This window comes from Hibiscus syriacus, unplaced genomic scaffold, assembly GCF_006381635.1.
Source record: "Hibiscus syriacus cultivar Baekdansim isolate YM2019G1 unplaced genomic scaffold, ASM638163v2 tig00111105_pilon, whole genome shotgun sequence".
Taxonomy (NCBI): domain Eukaryota; kingdom Viridiplantae; phylum Streptophyta; class Magnoliopsida; order Malvales; family Malvaceae; genus Hibiscus; species Hibiscus syriacus.
Window position 1 is genome coordinate 1,627,464 of NW_024062987.1, and position 22,204 is coordinate 1,649,667.

The 22,204-nt window shown below is 35.6% G+C and overlaps 1 pseudogene; it reads left to right on the top strand.

Moving 5' to 3' along the window:
- Positions 1-5,333: 5,333 nt before the first annotated feature.
- On the top strand, positions 5,334-7,499 carry LOC120154090 (annotated as a pseudogene).
- The last annotated feature ends 14,705 nt before the right edge of the window (positions 7,500-22,204 follow it).

Genomic DNA, 22,204 nt, shown 5'->3' on the forward strand with positions numbered 1-22,204 from the left:
AAAGCTTAAGGAAAACTTAAACTAGTTTGAAACTCAAAGATGGATGAGTTATGATAGATTAGATAAAATGAGTTTTTGAGTGAGTTATTGAAATAGAAGGAGCAAATGGATTTTGAAGTTGAATTTGACTTGTCAATGTCTAATTAAGAAGTTAGAAGTAATAGAAGTGAATTAAGAACATGTTGGAAATTTGGTAAGATTTTTAGTTTCAAGAATATAATGAGATATAGAAGATAATGGTGTTATAGGATATAAGATGATATGAGTAAGTATAGTTGAAGTTAATGGTATAAAGGAGTTCAAAATGAGAGGTTTAAGTAAACTTTGGTAAATATTCGGGTTAGTGAAGCATATTCTGGGCTAGTAGTATCGGTACCGGTTGAGTAAGTACCGGTACTACAAGGCAAAATATGTGATAATTATGCGAAGGGTATTGATACTGCTCATAAGGCAAAAGTGGGATAAATATTCATGGGATATTAATACAAGTGGTAGTATCGGTACCATGGGTATCGATACCAATGGGGAGGTATCAATACCATTTCTTGCAATGAAATTACAGAATTCAGAATGAGTATCGATACCGTGGGAGGGTATCTATACTACAAGTATAGAGGTATCGGTACTATGCTCGTAGTACCGATACTACCTAAGTTGAAAATTATAAACTAGTACTTTATTTAGTTTGCATTAGCAAGAATATTTCAAAGTATTTCGAATTTCGATATTCATTGAATTGTATATTCGTGTAGATATCGATCGAAGACAATTTCAAGACGATTCGAAGTTATAAGAGTGTACAAGAGTTGTACGTATATGAATGGCTAGTGAGATCAGGTGAGTGCGTGCTATTAAGTATATGAAGTTTTATGGAAATAAGATTTGCGATGAGTCTATTTCCATATTAAAGTGTATGAATTCATGAATACAAGCATATGTTTGTTATTATTTGTATGTGTGCATAAGTATGTGTTGATATGTTATTGGATGGGCTGCATCGATATGCTATATGAGATATGTGAATATAAAGAACAAATATGAACCATATGATAATGAATTATGAGACTATGTGAATGCATGCTTATAAAGATAAACTATGTGACAATAAGTTATATAATTATATGATCATAAGAGATAAGACATATGACCAGAGGTATGTGAAAGTGATCTATGTTTTGTTCGGCTATTCTATAACTAGTTGTATTTCATTTCACCGTTCATTTGATTCCCTATTGTTTCCAAAACATTGAAAAATCTCTTTTACCTCTGTTCATTAATATTCTTCCATTTCTCTTCACAAACTAACCTTATTGAGTATGTCTTTAAAGTTACGTGGTTGCTAGCATAATTTATTTTATCTGAAGACCGCCAGTGTCTGAGCAATAATTTCCATGAACATTCTGGTTCGAAATAGTTCTTCATTCATATGATCATATTTGCATTTTGCATATGTTCATTTGTATTAATTGTTAACTGTGTACCTTTAACATGGAATTTTTATGCAGTCATGGGTAGATCACGTGGAGAAACAAAAGAGACCACTGACAATGGGTCACCTAGTTTATGCTATAAGTACGGTGGAGGACACTTTGCACGGGAATGCTCCACCGGTACTCCATCTAGCTCCTGCTACAAGTGTGGAGGAGGACACTTTGCTAGTGAATGCAGTTCTGCTAAAGTAAGTTTCAGCACAGAATCAAGTGTCAGCTCCATTGTTCATTTATTTTTTACAGGCAGGACTATTTCTGATTGATTGTAACGGACAAATTGTGAAACAGGTTGGTAAAAGAAATCGTGAACTATCCACCCAAATAAACTACCTTGTCGAAAATAGAGAGTACTTGGGATACAAGTCAGCACCTCATGATCAGGGCAAGATCCGCAAAAGGAAAAAAATAAGTTCGAAGAAAACGGCTTCTGCACACCACGAAAAGAAAACAAAGAGGTGGTGGATTATTGATGATGTTGGGGATTTCTCCGACAGGAAGTCGTCATCAAGAAGCCATTGGAGTTCTCCCAAAACACCACCTGCAGAGAGACGTAAGAAGTCTTCTTCAGCTTCTGGATCGTCTAAAACAAAGAATACTCATAGATATTCCGCATCAATGTTCAGCAATTTTGGCAATGATGAACCAAGGAGGGTTTACAATTGGTGGTATGATATTATATCTTCGTTATTTATTCACTTTGTTTCGTTCTTCTTGCTCTCGTCTTCTGTATATTCATGGTCATGGAGCGTCATTGGTGTGTGTGTTTGAGTATGAAAAGGAAAGATTACATTGTATACGTGCTCGTGCCCAGTTTTAAGTTAAATGTTCACCTGTCCCAAAATCACATTAACTTTTCAATTCGAATGCAAATAACATGTTCATCTTTTTATTTAAGCAGCATTTGGATTTTATTGGGCTGCCATTTGCTTCCAGTGAGAGCTTCCGTTGCAGTGGATACTATTTATCAAATTCATGCAGTAGAGTGAGCAAGATTCTATCCAAAAAAAAAATTATAATTTTTTCGTCGATGTCTTGAGTGGTCAAAAATGTTATGAAACTGTTAAAAGTTTCATTTTCGGTGGAAGAAGATAAAATAATGGAAAGGGAAAAGTGAAGTGTACTACACATGGTGGTTATATCAGCAAAATGTAGTAGTCCACATCAGCAAACTACATTACACGTAACTGTAATATCCAGATTAAGAGGACCAAATAAGAATAATTCAAAATTTTAGAGATTAAATTAAACACTTTTAAAATTTGTAATCGAAATAGGTATGGAATTAAAATATAGTGATCAAAACAAGATTGGGTGTTTCTCATATAAACTAAAACCCTCCCAAACTGCATTATTTCCGTCTTCTTCTTCGGAGATCTTCGACGAAACACTTTATCAGATCAGGCAGTCAATCTTCCAAATCAAAGTTTTCAGGTCAGTCTCTGGTTATTTATTTGAATTACTATTCTCTTACTGTTTTTAATTTTTCTCCTGGAAAAAACATTCATTCGCTACTTGCTGAGTTTTTCTAAGGGAGCAACTATGATGTTCAAGAATCACAGTAGTCAAAACAATAATTGATTTTAGGAAAACAGGTCAACAGAAAAAATATCAAAGTCAACATAAATGACACTTATAATCTTATAGATATGAGTTGTTGAATACAAGAATCATATCACTAGCTCTTACCATCCTTTAACAGCATCTTTTGTTTTGTATCATAATACGAGCTTCAAAAGGCGAAGGGTGTTCGATGAAATGTCTATGAGAAAATTTTACTTTTCGTTCTTAGAATTTTGTCAGTAATGAAGAAGGGACTGGTATGGGCAACCGCCGACGACGAGAAACCGAGGGAAAGTAATCTCGTTGTACAGACAAATACTTCGGCCTCAACTCGCCTAAACTGGAACTGAGTTTAGCAGCGAGGTTGGCGAAGAAAGCAGAGGGCCCGCGCCATCTTTATGCTGGGTTCTGAGAGCGCTCGCTTCACAACATCGAAGACCTCATGGATGCTGGTGAATACTCTCCAGCTTTTGAAGCAAGGCAAAATCCCAAAATCATTCAATAAAAACTTTTGTTGTCTGGACTTAAAAATAAATTAGAATTTTTCGTTTTACCATTCATGATTAAAAATTATAATGACTCGTTTAAAAAAAATCAGTAGTAAATATCTCATTGAAAATATAATCTACCTCGTTATATTGTTCCTTACATTTTTTTTGGGGTAAATTTAGAGTAAATATAAGTAGTATTTGTTCAAGATTTTCAATCACTTGATAATGAATGTTTATATCTTTGGTATATGCGGTCTCAAACGTAAGATCTCAAAAAATAATAATAAATCCCTTAACTTGAACTTAAGACCTAAAAAATAACAACAAATCTATTAACTACTGCATTCGTTTAATTCGTACCATGTAAGTTTCATGGAAAAGCCGCGAGTAAGTGTAAATTTATACACTATTGAGATTTAGGGTTCAACGGTAAGATGAATTCAATTTTTTAATCTTAGCTGATACCTTAAATTTAATTTTAAAGATCACCTATATAATTGAAAAATTATTAGATTGATCTGACTATCCACGTTATACGTAGTCCGAATCAATAAAGTCTTATCAATCCCATTTTTTTCAAGATGAATCTTCTGCTTTCTACATGTAAAATGGGTGTGGGTAGTATTTGGAAGCTACTTGAGATGACTAGTCTTATTGATTGAAATCATAAATGACGTTGTGAACTGGATCGATTTAATAATCTCTCCATGTAATCTGATTACTAATGAAAGAAACAAACGGATAGAAGTTGATAATTAGTTAAAACTTTAAATTCATGTATTCAATGATTCTAAAAGATAAGAGGAGCAGGCATCATTATATCCAGGGTTTCAAATCGCGGTTGCAGTCGTATTTTCGGTTATTTTGGATTATCATGATTGCGGCTGTCGCAGACGCTATTGCGACCGTCGGAGTAACTCGAACGGCGACGAAACCGCTATATCGCGGCCACGGACCATTTTTTAAAACCCCGATTACATCAACTCGCGGTTGTTTGTTCCTCGCCGCCAAGGAACAAAATCAGATTCCAACCAATGACAGGAAGCCACGTGTACTTTCAAAGATTTTTGAAAAATTCTTCATGAAGGCAACGTTATAATAAAGCACGGGATTGACGACTGTTAGAGCACTATTTTGTTATCTTCTTTCTTTAATTCTTGCAATTTTCTCCATAGAAATCCTTCCTTTCTCTTCCCTGGAAAAGAAGAATTTGGACAATTTTTTACAGGTTGTATTTCCTTTTCTTGAGTTTGTTTGGTTCTCGAGAGACTTCAAGTTAACCTCAACCTGGTTTCTAGTTTCTTTACCATGAATATTCTACTGCTACTACCGTCTTCTTTGTAAAGTTGGAACTGTCTGGTTCCAAAGAAACTGGAAAGAAAAAAGGAAAAAACGAAAGAATGGGAGAGATTTTCTTCATGCTTTGGATTCTTTTCAAAGATTTAAAAAACCTTTTTCTTACGTATAATGTGTGATCATAAACTCACCCAACAACAAGTTTAGGATTTATCTTCTCCCGTTGCATGTTTTCAAGAAGATTTTTTCTTTCTAGTTGTTATTCTCTTGTTTCAACATTTTCTCTATGGGTTTGTTTGGTTACCAAAACTGATAAAGAAAAGTAACAAAGGATTTCCAGAAACCAGTGACTTTTTTTCCCTTCACGATCGTTTTCTGTTAATTTGTTTATATTTTCCTTTGGCATTTAATCGGTTATCTGATTTTTTTCATATATACTTTTTCCCTTTTAGGGCAGTGAAAGTAAGAGATCATCTTCGCAAGTTAACCAAGAAAAATGGGCTCTCAGATAAAAAGAGAGATCAATTCAAAAAAGCTTAATTCATCTGAAAGAAGAAAGCGAGCCAAGACTAATTTGTCAACTGCTCGAACAAATCTCACTTTAATAAAAGGAGAGACCAATGCCATGAAAAACCCTAAAATCATGGAGAAATACAAGTTGAGTACTGAGCTTGAATGGGTTGATCAATTCCTGAATGCCCAGTATTTCATCCATGGAGGACTTCAAAGACCGGCCCTTGGCTTTTCTGCAAACCATCTCTTAACAAGCTTCAAAATACGGTAATACATACTATACATATACAGGAATTCACCGAGAACTAAAAATTTAAATTATCCTGTATTTATATATTTTATATTTTCTGTTGATTATATAGTTTCGTATCCCCTTACATTTTATAATTTTGCACCTCTAAGTTGATACTATAATTTATTAAGTTAGTGTCCTCTAACTTAAATTAGTGTGTTCCCCCAACACACACACGTGTGTGTATATATATATGTATATAGTTACTTAAAAGTGAGAAGCTGGAACTGTATTTGACAGGAATTTGCAAGATTGTGTCGCCATGGAAGTCTTCGGTTCCAGCTTCTGACGTTCTGATGAAGGAGCAAAAAGGGTTTGAGTTTAAAGCTTACGTTCAACACTTGCGGCTTCATCAATGGAATCTCAATGACATGGCTAACTTCCTCATCACAGAAAGGTTATTTAATTAATTTGCATAACCCATAACTAACAGCATAAAGTCTCACGTTGTTTGAAGCGGTAGTATTATGTATTTCAGCACATATAATTACAGGAGTTTGAGAAGATGGCGAATAAGGCATTCGCTAAAAGGTTTCCCGATCAGTCCTGTGATCTGTCTCCCGTTTATTTGGAAAAGCAATTTAGCTTGAAATGGCTCGGGCACTGCAACAGTCGAGTATGGTGTCATATCGATGGCTCTGCCTTCTTTCGGATCCCAGTGATCAGCATGGCCAAAGCAATGGCAATTTAAAGGTAATTTCTTTTCTATCGTTTATATACGTTTTAACTGTTTAAAGAAAAATTAATCTCGTTCAGTGGCGGATGCACGCCTACGTTAATATATATCTACAAACCCTCATAAATATTTCCCGATCCGTCACTTATCCAGTTTCAGTTTCTTCTAAAATCCCAGACTTTCCAGCAGTTGCCCAGCTGCAGTTTGAGGTTGATTGATTATCAAATACCGGTAAATAATGCTGATCGTTGTTCTTACTTTCTGTTTGCTGAATTCATCAATTATACATTTTTCTAATGAAAAAGTTTTACTGAACTCAGGGAATAACCTTTCCTAAGCTTTGCATTGGAATGCTATTTAGTACATTTGCATGGCACGTTGAAGATCACTACTTATACAGGTAAATTTACCTCAACTTGGTATAGATTTGTTATAGTAGCTCTTATAAATGTACACTTTGCTTTGTTTTGCAGCATTAATTATCATCATCTGGTGCACCCAAAACTTGGTACGGTGTCCCCGGACATGCAGCTTCCAGGTTCGAGCAGGTGGCTCGGGATTACATTTACGATCCCGACATCTTGTCGCATATCTGTGATGAAGGTGCTTCCGCAATGCTTGCAGAGAAAACAACCATGTTCCCTCCAAACATTTTGCTGCAGCATAACGTGCCTGTTTACAATGCCGTGCAGAAGGCAGCAGAGTATGTTATCACCTTTCCTAGCGTATATCATGCCGGATTCAGTCAAGGTAAATAAAACGCCTCATCACCTTTTAAATGATTCTTAGCTTTCTTAATTTACTTGCTTTACAATTTATAGGCTGCAATTGCGGCGAGGCGGTTAACTTTGCGATGGGCGACTGGTTTCCGTGGGGAGCAATGGCCGGCCAAGTTTATGCACATCTTTTGCAAGATGCCGATCCTTCCCTACGAGGAACTCCTCTGCAAAGAAGCAATCATTTTATCCGAATCGTCGAATCATCATCGATGTGCATTCAAAGAAAAATCGGGGTCTCAATCTTGTGTTAGGAGATCATTTGTGAGACATATTGAATCTCTTAAAGGAGCTCTTCGTTACTTGCATGATTCGATGCCATGGATCACTTATTCGTCGGTTTCTCAAGGAACTATCGTTTGTCAACTCTGCAAACGGGACTGCCACTTGACTCCTCGAGTGTGATAAATGCTTCCACCATACATGTATTTTTCATGGTAAGTATTTCACAAATACAATAGTGTCGAAACGATTTTTTCCTTAAAAGTGAAAATGTGAGATTTTGAAAACCACATTAATTTTTAATTTACCTCTTTCAATTGATTTAATTTAAAAACAAATGCGAGTTAAAAAACCTTTCGTTTCGAGAAGAAAAAAATTGGATTTCCTTTACGATCGAAAAAAATACGGTTCAAAGAGTCGCCACCAATCTTTGATTAGGGTGTGATTGGGCACCCAAAAATGTTTGTTATTTTAAATAAAAAATAATTTTAATTAAAACAACAAATTAAGGTCTGCGTTACCAAAATCCGAGTTCGGGAGTCGGTTACGTGCAGGGAAGGATTAGCACCCCCACAACGCCCTAAAACGGTACCTATTCGATTAATTAATGTCTTTGCAATGAACTTTACAAATTCTAATTTAATTTGATTTTTGATCCCCATAAAACAAAGATGTAAATTTAAAAACATTCAAAAGCACTCAAATGAATTAAATTAAAATTACCAAGTCGTTTTAGAAAGATAAAGAATGTTCGATTGTTTACAAATATCGAGATTAGATCTTAAAAGCTATAACAACCTTTTCTCGATAAATTTAAATAAACGAACATTTCCTTTTCTTTCATTCCAAAATTTTAGGTAACAATCAATTTTGGTTTTACTTTTCGGATACACTTTTAACTTAAAATGGTCATAACGGCCCTCTAATCAGTTAAGACAGGTCACTCAAGACAATTTTAAATTAAAAGGGTATTACCCTTAGTCCGATTATGTAATAGGTCGAGTTTGCACGTGAGGGTATCATACAGTTGTGCAGAAAATAATGTCATGTAATCTTGGAAGTGAGACAATTGCATACTCAAACGTACATCATGCAAATATGCAAGAACAAATATTACAGCTAGTTTGAAAAATCCCTATACATATCTCAGAAATTATAAATGAGTTAGCAATAAATCTACATAATTTTATACTAATTAAATAATAAAAAGATTTGAAAAAGGGAGAAAATGCATTATATACGAACTACCATAATAAAATAATTAAATAAGTTTTAAAAAAGGTCTAGTACGTATATATGTAACTATACATTAAAAATTATGCACAAGATATATGCTAATATACTAATGCACATATATATATATATATATGTATACACTAATGCACGTATAAAAACAGCCTAATATGTATGTAATACACTGATGGACTAAAATACAATTTAACCCACTTCAGTACTGTAACCAGAATAACCCCAAATGTATAGGATTAAAATGGAAATAATTCAAATAGCAAACCAAATATAAACAAACAAAAAATTAATTAGACTACAACCAGGGACTAAAGTAAAATGCGCGAATATGAAGATAAAATTAAAAGTTCAGGAAACTGGATTTTGAGGACTAAAATGAACTAAATCGGAAACATGCGTGACTACCTAGAAAATAACTCAATCTCATAAAAATGAAATACACTGTACCCCAATTAACTATGTCGTTTCATAAAAAAAACTAAATATTAAATTAAGCTCTAACATAATAACTAAACCCCCCACCTCTGCTAACTTTAACCCCAGCGCCGTTTACCTATTTCTCTCCTCTCTACTTCTCTTCTATTCGACAGAACAGCTGCCATGGCTACCTCACCGCTCTCTAATGACCACAAAAATTCTATAAACCCAAACACTCCTAATCGAGGAATTATAAGAGCGTTACCTTTGACTGTTGAAGACGTTTCCTCCTTCCACGAAAGCACGAAAGCTGTTACTGCAAAGACAGGTGAGGTTTCCTCCGGATTCTTCTTTTCTGTTTGAATCTCCTTTTAAATTCTTATCTTTTATTCGGAAACTTTGCTATACTGTTTGGGATTGTTTATTTTCGTTGACAATTTCTATTGGGATAATAGGTTCTTTATTTTTCATTTTGATGGATGTACGAAAGAAACATGCTTATGGAAGCATTGGGAAAAAAAAACTTAAGATTTCAAATTCTAGCCTTGTATATTCGTGTAAAAATGAGAACGATTACACTATTTTTGTGTTACAATGAATCCCCTCAAAAATGCAATGCCCCTCTGTTCTGTGCTCTTGTCTTTTTTTTTAATCCCTGGTAGCCCCCCTCTTGATGGTGATAAGTCCCCCCTTTTATTTTCTGCATGTAACCCCCTTTAAACTGACCATTTTCAGTTTTTTTTAATTCCCCCAGTCATGCTCCTCTTTGTTACTGCCTTTTCACCCTTGTTAACTCCTTCTAACCATTTTTGTTTTCCAGGCTTCAAGTAGGCTGGTTTGCTCTGCTGAGGAACATTGGACTTGAATTGGGCCTTCAATGGATTTGGGGTCGGGTTTAGCGATCTAACCCCGGATAAAAACGAGCATCTACAGATGCCCCTCTTTGCTCGTTATCGTGTAACGAGAATAGAGCAAAGATCAAAAGATGATTGAGTTTGTCCGGTCTTGAGAACTTCAAAAGATTAAAGCACTCTACTGTTACTTCGGGATAAATGAAATTTGAAAAATCTTCGAATGATGTGTCCGCTCCCTCTTGTTCAGGGATTAGGAACTTGAACAATCTTCTAAAACGAGTTCGCTCCCTATTTCTTCAGGAAGTAGAACTCGAACAATCTTCTGCTTACGAGTTCGCTCCCTCTTGCTTCAGGGAGTAGACTCGAACAATCTTTTGTCTACGGGTTCGCTCCCTCTTGCTTCAGGGAGTAGAACTCGAACAACTCTGGTGTATTTGCTTCACTATTCTCCTTGCTTCGAGGGTTAAACCTGAAAATCAAAACGTTGTCTCATTAATGTATGCTTGAGATTTGAAAAACATTATACTCGAAAAAATTAGAATTTAAGAGAATCTTTGAGAATCCATTCTCTTGCGGGAGCTTGTCTCGCAACAAACTAGATATGAAAATCTTCTTGGACTCGACAGCCATCTGAACCCTCTCTTTCTAGGACCTTGAATTAGTTAATGACTCCTGATGCGCATTTCCTTAATCAATTGATCTGCTTCTTGTACTCGAGAACCTTCGCTTTCTTCCCACATCTGATGACCTGATAGTTTGCTCCAACACTATTCCGAAAAGGCTTAAAATGGCCCGAAGGACTATCATCTCACTCGAAAGACTTACAAATGACCGAAGGATTTCATCATCATGCTCGAAGACCTGATAAATTACTTCACTACTCTTCGGTGAAGGCTTACAAATTATCCGAAGGATTTAATCATGCTCGAAAGACTTACTGATGGCTCGAAGGATTTCATCATCATGCTCAAAAGACTTACTGATGGCACTTACTGATGGGTTTTGCTTCATACTCTTCGGTGAAGGCTTACAAATTACCCGAAGGATTTATCATCATGCTCAAAGACTTACTGATGGCACTTAAAATGATGGCATTTTGTTCATATCTTCTCAAGTTTTTCTTACAAATTACCCGAAGGACACTACTCTTCTCTAAGGCTTACAATGACCCGAAGGATTTAAGCATCATGCTCGAAAGACTTACTGATGCCGAAGGACTTAAAATTGTGAAATTTGAAATCGCATTCTTCGTTTTCAAAATTCATCTCTTAAAACATTTTTATTTCAATCTTTTGAAAACATCTTACCCGAAGGTTTTGGATGGCCCGAAGGCTTATTTGACTTGCTCAATCTCAGTGTGCAAGTTTAAGCATCATTCTCAAAACTTACTGATGCCAAGGACTTCTTTGTGATTAGACCTCTCATTCTTCGTTTTCAAAAATCCTTCTTAAAATTTTTTATTTTCAATTCTTTTGAAAACATCTTACCCGAAGGTCTTATGGATGGTTTGCTTCACTGCTCTTCGGTGAAGGCTTAAGTTTGACTTGCTCAATCTCATGTGTGCAAGTCTTTCCAATCGATCGATTCACTTCTTATACACAAATATCTTTGTTTTTCTTCTATCTGATGGTCATCACTTCAGAGTAATGCTTCTTCTGTGGATTAGACCTCTCAATTCTTCAGGGTATGCCTCTCTAAATATAACTCCTTGCATTTGAGGTTGGAAATTTTCCCTTCAACTTCTTTTCTTTTCACGGGAAGATCTGTCAAAAATCATGTATTTATGCATGAAACACTAATGCAATTAAATGTATCAGTGTAATGCTTTTTCTTTTATGCAAATGATGTTTTCATGAATGCATAAATGTTGAATCAATTTTCACTTGGCTCCCAGAGTGGTGAGCTTGATCTTCTTCTATTTGATCATTCTTTCAAGGGTCTACTTCATATGCTCGTGTAGCAACTCACGGTTTCCAACTTGCATCTTTGACAAGCCCTCTGATCTTCTTCTTGTCGTCTTTGTTTTCTTTCTTTATTTCGGAGAAAGTGTTCTCTCTCAACATCTTGCTATAGTAAGAAATACGACTGTGTTGCCCCATTTCCGTCCTTGGCTAAATTATACTTTCAGAGTTGTTCTTCCAGGACTCTGCCATTGATCAATGCTCAGTTGATTTGCTTTACAAGGTAAGCTCTGCTCAAATTCACGGTCTGCCCCTAACACTTCAAGTTGTGAGGCTCATTCTCAAATCTTCTTGATCTGAATCTTGTCATCCCAACATGATCTGGGTTTCTGGTCATGCCCCAAAGTGGGTACTCTTGGATCTCTTTGTGCCCAACATATCATAACTTGAATGTTCTTATTCTCGTGTCACTACATAGTAGTGTTGTCAAGTAGTTTGAAGGCGTCTCTTCACATTGTCATAAACACTTAAGTGCCTAATTTTTCTAACAAAATGTCTTGCATTTTATACAAGTTGTAATATGTGCCCCTTCTGAATAATGAGATCATCTTCTTCTTGATGGGTAATTGACAACGTCACAAGGAAATTTTATAAGTTTCATTCTTCATTCATTCTGTTCTCTTGGACCATCTACTTCAAGATCGTGGAATACTTCATGTTCTGGCATTGCTTATTCCTTTTCTCCAATAGAGGCATAATGAGTCTCACAAGCTTCAAGGACCTTTCACACTTGAAACTGTCATGTTTGAAAATGTTTTTCCCCTTTCTCTTTATTATAGGGATCAAAGAATGAAAGAATTTTATAAAATATTGCCCCTTAATTCAGGCTTACAATCAAATCAAATCATAAACATGAGTTCAAAGAATATCAAAAGAATCAATAACTATTTAATTTTTCAGAGTTATAACTCTTTGACAAGTGTCAAAATTGATGAGTTGGCTTCCTATTTTTTAAGGTTTCGGCCAACAAACTTACATTTCTTTCTCGGTCCTTGTGAACATCACAACATACCCCTCCTTCTGGCTTGGTATTTTTAATCGGATACGGACAAAATGGCGCAACTAGCATAATCAATTACTAGATTTTCTAGAAAACTTCTATTTCAGTTCTCTGCAATCTTCCATTTGTTCAAGCTTCATAGACTCCTCTAACAAAGGCAGTGCAGAAATATCGGTCTAAAAATGAAATTTCTGAGTGCTCGTGTGAAATTTACTATAACAGGTGTTCCTTAACTCCCTTAGTCCATCTTTACCGAAACTCCTTATTTATAAAATTGATTTAATTTGCCATTATCTGGCTAGCTGAAATCAGCTTTATTGTAATTTGCCTCTATCGGGATAGCTGAAGGGTTCATCTCATCACAAAGTCTTTGACTTGACAATCACAGTGGAGCATACACCAAATTGCCAGGTACCCGATCAAGGTCATGGTTTGAATATAATCTATTCATAAAGCCAGGACTTTCGAGTTTTCTCTATAACCAATTGCTTTAGCGGAATAGCTCAGCTTTTTGTATATATAATATAATCACCTTTATTAGGCTAGCTAAATTATGTCCATAAAGCCGGGGCGTTTAAACCAATTGCTCTAGAGGGACAGCTCAAGCTTTATTGTATACATATAATATTATAATTTGGGTATACGGGTCCAATTTCTTAAGCTTGTCAAGAAGAACCTGTCATAGTCTAGGTGTTGTTGAAAGTCAGAAAATCTCATCGTTAGAGTTCAATTTCCAAGCAACTGACCTAAACTAGATTCACCTACTCGACTATTCCATCTGTAAAGATCATAATCATCCTTGAACATCATCAACAAAAGTGAAATCTAGTTGGTTTTGTAACATCATACACAAAAGATGCCCCATTTTGTCCGCTCCTATACATACCTGAATACAAGCCTCTTGTCGTATCATTATGATAGAATAAGGCTATACCGGTCCCTGCAAGAAAATGGTATAGTGTTCGATTGTATCTTCTGGGGATAAGGTCAAGGTCCTTGTTTTATCAGGTTTCAATCATATCACTTTGTCAAAGAACAATAACTCTGACCATTTACAGAGTTTTTTTAATTCAGTAGGTATTCAAAGAATTTCAAGTTGCAAATTCGATTCAATACTCACCATCCTCAAAGTAACATGAATTTATTTAAACATCATTATATAAAAAAAGAGAAAGGATGAAAAACAAGTTCAAACATGATGTTGCAAATAAAATAAAACTCCATAATGAATAAAATGATCTCTTCCTAATTAGGATGCCCCATTACCCATCTAATGTCGTGGTACTTAACTCAAACGGATGTTACATATTGTTCTTTGATGCCCCACTCAAGCTTGTCATCCACTGTTCCACCAATTCCTCTGTTAACGTCCCATTTGCCACAAGCATCTCTATCTCCTTTAACAGTGGCCTACAGTTTCCCGTAGAATGTCCCAATGCCCCCAAGTGGAAATCACATACACTATCTTGATCATAGCTATGAGAAGAAGGGTCTGGTTGCACTTTCACTGGCCTCGGTATGAGGTATTGACCTTCAATCAAATGGGGATATAGATCTGAGATAGGAGTTTGGAACACTTTCAAAGCATTTTTCGATCTTGGGACTTTCTTTGGATATCTCGAGTAACCGCCTGCCCCTTTTCTTTTACAGCTTTGAGAGCTCTGGACGTAACATTCATTCACCTCATCAGTTTGTTCCTTTTGATCGGTTGGGTTTTTAGAAGTGTCTTTCAAATTTCCTTTGCTGATTGCATCCTCAATTAACTCTCCAGCTGTCATAAGATCCTTGAAATTATTCGTCGACTTTCCCAACATTAACTCAAAGAAAGGAGCTGGAAGAGAATCGTGAAACATATATGATATTTCTTCTTCTAACAAAGGAGGTTGAACTTGTGCTGCCACTCCTCTCCATCTTAGGGCATATTCTTTAAAGCTCTCAGTAGTTTTCATTCTTATCCTTTGAAGGTCATGACGTTTTGGGGCTAAGCCTTTAACATATTGATATTGTCCCAGAAAAGCATCAGCTAGGTTGACCCATGTCTTGATCTGTTCTTTGTTCAAACGGTTATACCATACTATAGCCGGCCCAGCAAGACTATCATGGAAGTAATGAATCAACATATTGTCATTATTTAGGTACCCTTCCATCTTTCTACAAAACATCTTTAGATGAATTATGGGACAACTAGTGCCATCATATTTCTCAAAATTAGGCACCCTAAATTCATGTGGGATGACCAAATCAGGGACCAAACTAAGTTCTCTAGCTTCTAACTCCTTGTGAGGGGCATTAACAATCTTCATATCTTCAATGGCTTCATTCAACCACCTAAATTTGTCTTCAAATTGCTCAAAATTGACGAGGCTCATCCCTAGGTCTGAGTTAGATGCTCCAGGACAAATTATTACTCTTGATGTGCCAGTCTGATGAGATTGATTTCCTTTATCCTCTATTTTCTCTTTACTAGCAGCCTGTGGTACCAGTACCTGGATCATTTGATTCGATACGCCTTGCAAAGAACCCGATGCTTGATTCCCCGTATCTTGTTGTGACCCGACTAACTGCTCTTGCAACTTATCTTGTGATCCCTTATGAGATTGCTCCATTGTTTCCATTTGCTTATTCATGACGATGAGGAAGTAGTATGAATGGATGATCTTGTTATTACCTTCACATCACCTTCCATAAATTATTTCTGTGTTTTTATAATTAATGCATGTAAAATGCTTAAATAAATACATGTAATGCAAATGCAAATGCCAAATGCAAATACAAAAGGTGTCATTCCAGAGTGATCATCTTAAAACAACTTTCATTTAACATAAAGGTCTCGATCTATCAAATAAAACTTTACATATAATGGACAGCTTTCACTCCGAACTTTTCTATCTCCTTCAAAAGCCAATTTAATTTCCACTCATGCTCGGGGGTCGAGTTGTCAATCTGCTTCAATTCTCTTGCAAAGCCAGCTAAATCAACCCATTTCTGAGCCACATTACTTGCTTGAGTCATAGCTTCTTTCATGACGTTGTCTCTTTTCTCTATCTTGAGTGTCGATTCTCGGAGCTGTAGACACTGTTGTTGAATCTTCCTTGTAAGAAAGTCATTGTGGTTATGAAGCTCTTGTATAAGATCACTACAATCATCCACAATCTTCATCAACTTCTCGTTCTTGGCTCTAACGGCTTCTAGTTCAGCGTCATTCTCTCGCTTGTGGCGTTGAAATGAAATTTCCATATTGGCAATGGACCTATTCAACATCTGATTTTCGGCATGATATCTTCCCAAATTATCAACAGCTATATTGCGTCTTTTTTCTGCAATTTGTAAATCATGAAAAAACTTCTCGGCTCGACCTTCGTGCACCTTGCAATTCTTTCTCAACTATTCAACATCATTTTTAAGTTTAGTGACCCTATTATCCACTCTCTGGGACATTTCCTATATCAGCAAATTTAAAAGCTTGACTGATCCTTTGAAAAACATCTCGTATAGCTTCCATCTCTCTGCTCAATTTATTATTTTCACTTCTTAAATAACGAATCTGAGCTCCGTACTTTGGCAAACAATCTTCTTCTTGGATGTCCTCACTAATACCCTTACCTTTGGTCACTTTTGGTTCGAATCCAACAGGATAATCTGTTACCAAACTAGGTTGTCCTTTCAATTCAAACTCCAATACTCCATGATCTAGTAGAAGTTGGACTCGACGTTTGAAGGTAGAACAATTCTTAATAGAATGTCCTTGAATCCCATGATATTCACAACAACGTTGACGTCATACCAACTTGGATATGGAGGCTGCAAAGGTTTCACATAATGCGGGGCCACTTCTCGGGCTTCTAATAGTTCATCATACAATTCCTTATATGATATTGGGATGGAATCACAACGAGAGCCGCCTCTCAACTTGGGTTGAATTGGAGTTTCCAGTTTTATTTCCCTTGATGTTGGAAGTAGACTATCAACACCAACGAGTTCTGACCGCATGGCTTCTTTGTCCTTCTGAACTTCTATAGTTGCCACTATTTCCTTGGCATTCCCAAACAACTTGTTGATACGAACAATGATTGTGCGTGATTTCTCATACTGACTAGAATCAACAGGTTCTAAAGTAGTTCCTTGCGTATCTGACACCTCGAGATTGTTTTCACTGATTTCTTTCTTTTCTTTTGTAAAAGTCTCTCTTCCTTTGGACAAAACATCTATTCTATCCATCATCTTGGACATTTGCTCTTTTATCTCTCTTATCTTATTGTGCTCTTTGTCAGACATATGATCTTTATGTGCGCAACTCTCCACTATTTTCGAAGCTTTCTCAAGATGCCATTTTCTGACTGTGTTAGTTTGATCACAAAACCCCTTGTCGTCAAACCTTTTACACCTGTCATGATTCATGCAATGCGGACAAAGAGAAAAAAAACAACATAGAAACAAGTTAGTACAAATGAGATAATAAAATTACAAAAAGCAATAACAAAATAAATAATTAATGCTAATAAGAATGCAAATGCAAATGCACATGCACAAGGTGTTAATCCTAAAATGACCACTATAGAACAACCTCATTTAGACAACAAGAATTCAGTACACCATGTAGTCAAAATATAAATGTGATTCTTCATTTCTTCATTTCCTTGAGCCGTACTCTTCATGGAATCTAATATTGCACCAAAGTTATCGGCGTACTTTATCACCTTTGATGACGTCAGATGTCTTTAAATTGAATCTGAGGTCTCCATTTTTACTTTCAATACGAAGTGATCTCATGTCTTTGTGAAGGGTATTCTCGTCCTTGGTATAATTGTATCTATCTCTTGAATCAACATCTTGGCCTTGCCCCATTACAGGAAGTCTTCAATCAGTTTGATTTCTTCATTCAGCAGATATCATTCTTCATGATCGAACATCTTGTATCTCCCGGTTTTGACTACATGGTTGAGAATTTTTTGTCTCAATGTCAGCCTTCTTATTAGTCAATCACTTGCGAATTAGCACCTTGTGATGACGTGAAGATGCGAATGCAATAAAATCAAAATAAAATAGACATAAAACAAAAATGGGTTAGTACACATAATATCAGCAACAAAATAATAAGTATCATAATCATTAAATAAAACCTACCCTACATGCTGGCTACCCAAATCATGTTTTAGTAGATTCTACCCAATGATATCTACCCCCATGTTTTGTTATTAAAAAAAGAAATCCTAACCGCATGATATCTAATTCGCATGCTTGTTCGAAAAATAAACCTAACCGCATGATGATCTAGTTCGCATGCATTTATTCGAAAAACGAAAATAAATGACTCAAAAAGCTTTTCCTTGTGTACCCTCCTCACGAGACTCTTAAGGTTCGGGTTAGGCTCGACCTAAGTTCGAGCTCTTAAGGTTCGGGCTCTTAAGTTCCTTGTGTACCCTCCTCACGAGACTCTTAAGGTTCGGGCTCTATGTTTACTATATGCTGGGTTCGGTTCTAAAGTAATAGGTTCTCGAATTGTCCTTGCTGGTGCCCCCTTGGGCTGCCGTACCCTCAATCCTGGCCCATCATAGGCTTTAGGGGATTGAGTTCAATTTCGAGGGAACACACCTCCTTATGTCCATGCGGAGGTGATTACCATCACGAGGACCATAAGGCGTGAGCTCCAAGAGCGATCCACTATCCCATGCGGAGGTGAAAACCACACGAGGGCATAGTCTCTCACTCATACTTAATTAGGACGGAGCGGGGTTTTAGCTCATGTCATGACAATGCAGTTGTGCAGTGTGTGAGGAAAAGCGAAAAAACACATAATAAAAGCACTCAAAATCAATTCCCAAAACACACAATTAATCTGAAACCATTAACAAACAGATCAGTACAACTATTTAATGGTTAATTAAATTATAAACAAAAAATATTAAAACCAAACAAGGGATCAAAAAACCAAATTAGAATGAATTTATAACTTTCATTTACAAAGACACTTAATTAATCAACTATCGGCCTGACTCTCTAAAAAAAAATTGTCCCCAGCAGAGTCGCCAAGCTGTCGAAACGATTTTTTCCTTAAAAGTGAAAAGGTGAGATTTTGAAAACCACATTAATTTTTAATTTACCTCTTTCAATTGATTTAATTTAAAAACAAATGCGAGTTAAAAACCTTCGTTTCGAGAAGAAAAAAATTGGATTTCCTTTACGATCGAAAAATACGGTTCAAAGAGTCGCCACCAATCTTTGATTAGGGTGTGCTTGGGCACCCAAAAATGTTTGTATTTTAAATAAAAAATAATTTTAATTAAAACAAATTAAGGTCTGCGTTACCAAAATCCGAAGGATTAGCACCCCACAACGCCCTAAAACGGTACCTATTCGATTAATGTCTTTGCAATGAACTTTACAAATTCTAATTAATTTGATTTTTGATCCCATAAAACAAAGATGTAAATTTAAAACATTCAAAGCCTCAAAGAATTAAATTAAAATTACCAAGTCGTTTTAGAAAGATAAAGAATGTTCGATTGTTTACAAATATCGAGATTAGATCTTAAAAGCTATAACAACCTTTTCTCGATAATTTAAATAAACGAACATTTCCTTTTCTTCATTCCAAAATTTTAGGTAACAAATCAATTTTGGTTTTACTTTCGGGATACACTTTAACTTAAAATGGTCATAACGGCCCTCTAATCAGTTAAGACAGGTCACTCAAGACAATTTAAATTAAAAGGGTATTCCTTAGTCCGATTATGTAATAGGTCGAGTATGCACGTGAGGGTATCATACAAGTTGTGCAGAAAATAATGTCATGTAATCTTGGAAGTGAGACATTGCATACTCAAACGTACATAACATGCAAAATGCAAGAACAATATTACAGCTAGTTTGAAAAATCCCATATACATATTGCAAAAAAATCAATGAGAAATTATAATGAGTTAGCAATAAATCTACTAATTTTATACTAATTAAAATAAAAAAGATTTGAAAAAGGGAGAAAAGCATTATATACGAACTAATAATAAAAAATTAAATAAAGTTTTAAAAAAGGTCTAGTAGTATATACATGTAACTATACATTAAAATTATGCACAAGATATATGCTAATATACTAATGCACATATATATATATGTATACACTAATGCACGTATAAAAACAGCTAATATGTATGCTAATACACTGATGGACTAAAATACAATTTAACCCAACTTCAAGTACTGTAACCAGAATAAACCCCAAACATGTAGGATTAAAATGGAATAATTCAAAATAGCAAACCAAATATATAAACAAACAAAAATTAATTAGACTACAACCAGGGACTAAAGTAAAATGCGCGTAAAATATGAAGATAAAATTAAAAGTTCAGGAAACAGGATTTGAGGACTAAATGAACTAAATCGGAAACATGCGTGACTACCTAGAAAATAAACTCAATCTCATAAAAATGAAATACACTGTACCCAATTAAACTATGTGTTTCAAAAAAAAACTAAATATTAAATTAAGCTCTAACCTAATAACTAAACCCCCCACCTCTGCTAACTTAACCCCAGCGCGTTTACCTCTTCTCTCCTCTCTATTCTCTTTATTCGACAGAACAGCTGCCATGGCTACCTTCACCGCTCTCTAATGACCACAAAATTCTATAAACCCAAACACTCCTAATCGAGGAATTATAAGAGCATTACCTTTGACTGTTGAAGACGTTCCCTCCTTCCCACGAAAGCACGAAAGCTGTACTGCAAAGACAGGTGAGGTTTCCTCCGGATTCTTCTTTTCTGTTTGAATCTCCTTTTAAATTATCTTTTTATTCGGAACTTTGCTATTACTGTTTGGGATTGTTTATTTTCGTTGACAATTTCTATTGGGATAATAGGTTCTTTATTTTTTTCATTTTGAATGGATGTAAAAACGAAAGAAACATGCTTATGGAAGCATTGGGAAAAAAAAACTTAAGATTTCAAATTCTAGCCTTGTATATTCCGTGTAAAAATGAGAACGATTACACTATTTTTTTGTTACAATGAATCCCCTCAAAAATGCAATGCCCCTCTGTTCTGTGCTCTTGTCTTTTTTTTTTAATCCTGGTAGCCCCCCTCTTGATGGTGATAACTCCCCCCTTTTATTTTCTGCATGTAACCCCCTTTAAACTGACCATTTTCAGTTTTTTTTAATTCCCCCAGTCATGCTCCTCTTTGTTAACTGCCTTTTCACCCTTGTTAACTCCTTCTAACCATTTTTGTTTTCCAAGCTTCAAGTAGGCTGGTTTGCTCTGCTGAGGAACATTGGACTTGAATTGGGCCTTCAACGGATTTGGGGTCGGGTTTAGCGATCTAACCCCGGACAAAAACGAGCATCTACAGATAGCATTTTTGTATGATGTACGGAATAATGGAAATGGGGTGATTGTTTTACCTTGCTGGTTCTCGTGAAGCGGTCGATCACTTCGCTGCTCGTGTCGGGGAAGCTGATTGTTATATACATGAGGGCATTTGGCAAATGGTGGATGCATACGAGTGTTTGAAGAAAGTTCAGAGCGAGGAATTGAACAAGATTTATTTTTGTACCCACTGTCAAATTATCCTCTTATATTAAGCATGGAAAGGCTCGATTCTAGCGCAAAGTAAAATCACGTTCATTTACATGTGATTTCTGCATTTGTATTACATTATCTAGTCCCACATTTTGTTAATGAAATTGGGTCTATGGAAACAGGTGAACCGCCTTCGTAGTGGAGAAAAAACGCCCGAGGAAGTGCCAAGTTAACTGAGAATCGTAAGAGAGCCTACCATGAAACCATCCTATCATGCTCGTCATTTGCTAATGGCAGCACAAGCACGAATTTAGAAGCCAATGCACATGACGGCCTTTTGTGCCTTTTCTAACATAGGGCATTTTTGCAACATTCAATGGCATAACATGTATATGTAGAGAGATTAGATTGTAGGTATCAAAATTCTCTTTATATTTTCTATTGATAATTTGTTTTCACCCCTTTTAACATTTATAAGTTCGTCCCTAACACAATCAAGATAATATATTTTTACAAGTTTGAACATTATAGGATGCTTTAATCTACTCACCTATAATTGACAATCGTATCTAATTTTAACTATGAATTTAAATACAAAGCTCTTAAAATTCTTGTTTATTATAAAGAAAATATTTTTCGAAACTAAAACCAGTTTCAACAACCCAAAACAATAGTGAATAAATTATGTGTTTTTAATATATGCCCAATACTATTGATATTATACACTAAAGTAGCATATACACTAAACTTAAAAAAGGAGAACTATATGTACTTATATCATATCGTTCGTGAATAAATTATATTATATTTCTTTACAACATCAAATTATAAAAACATAGTTTTATAACAAAAAAGAAAAAGAAAAAGAAAAAGAAATTCATCACAAATT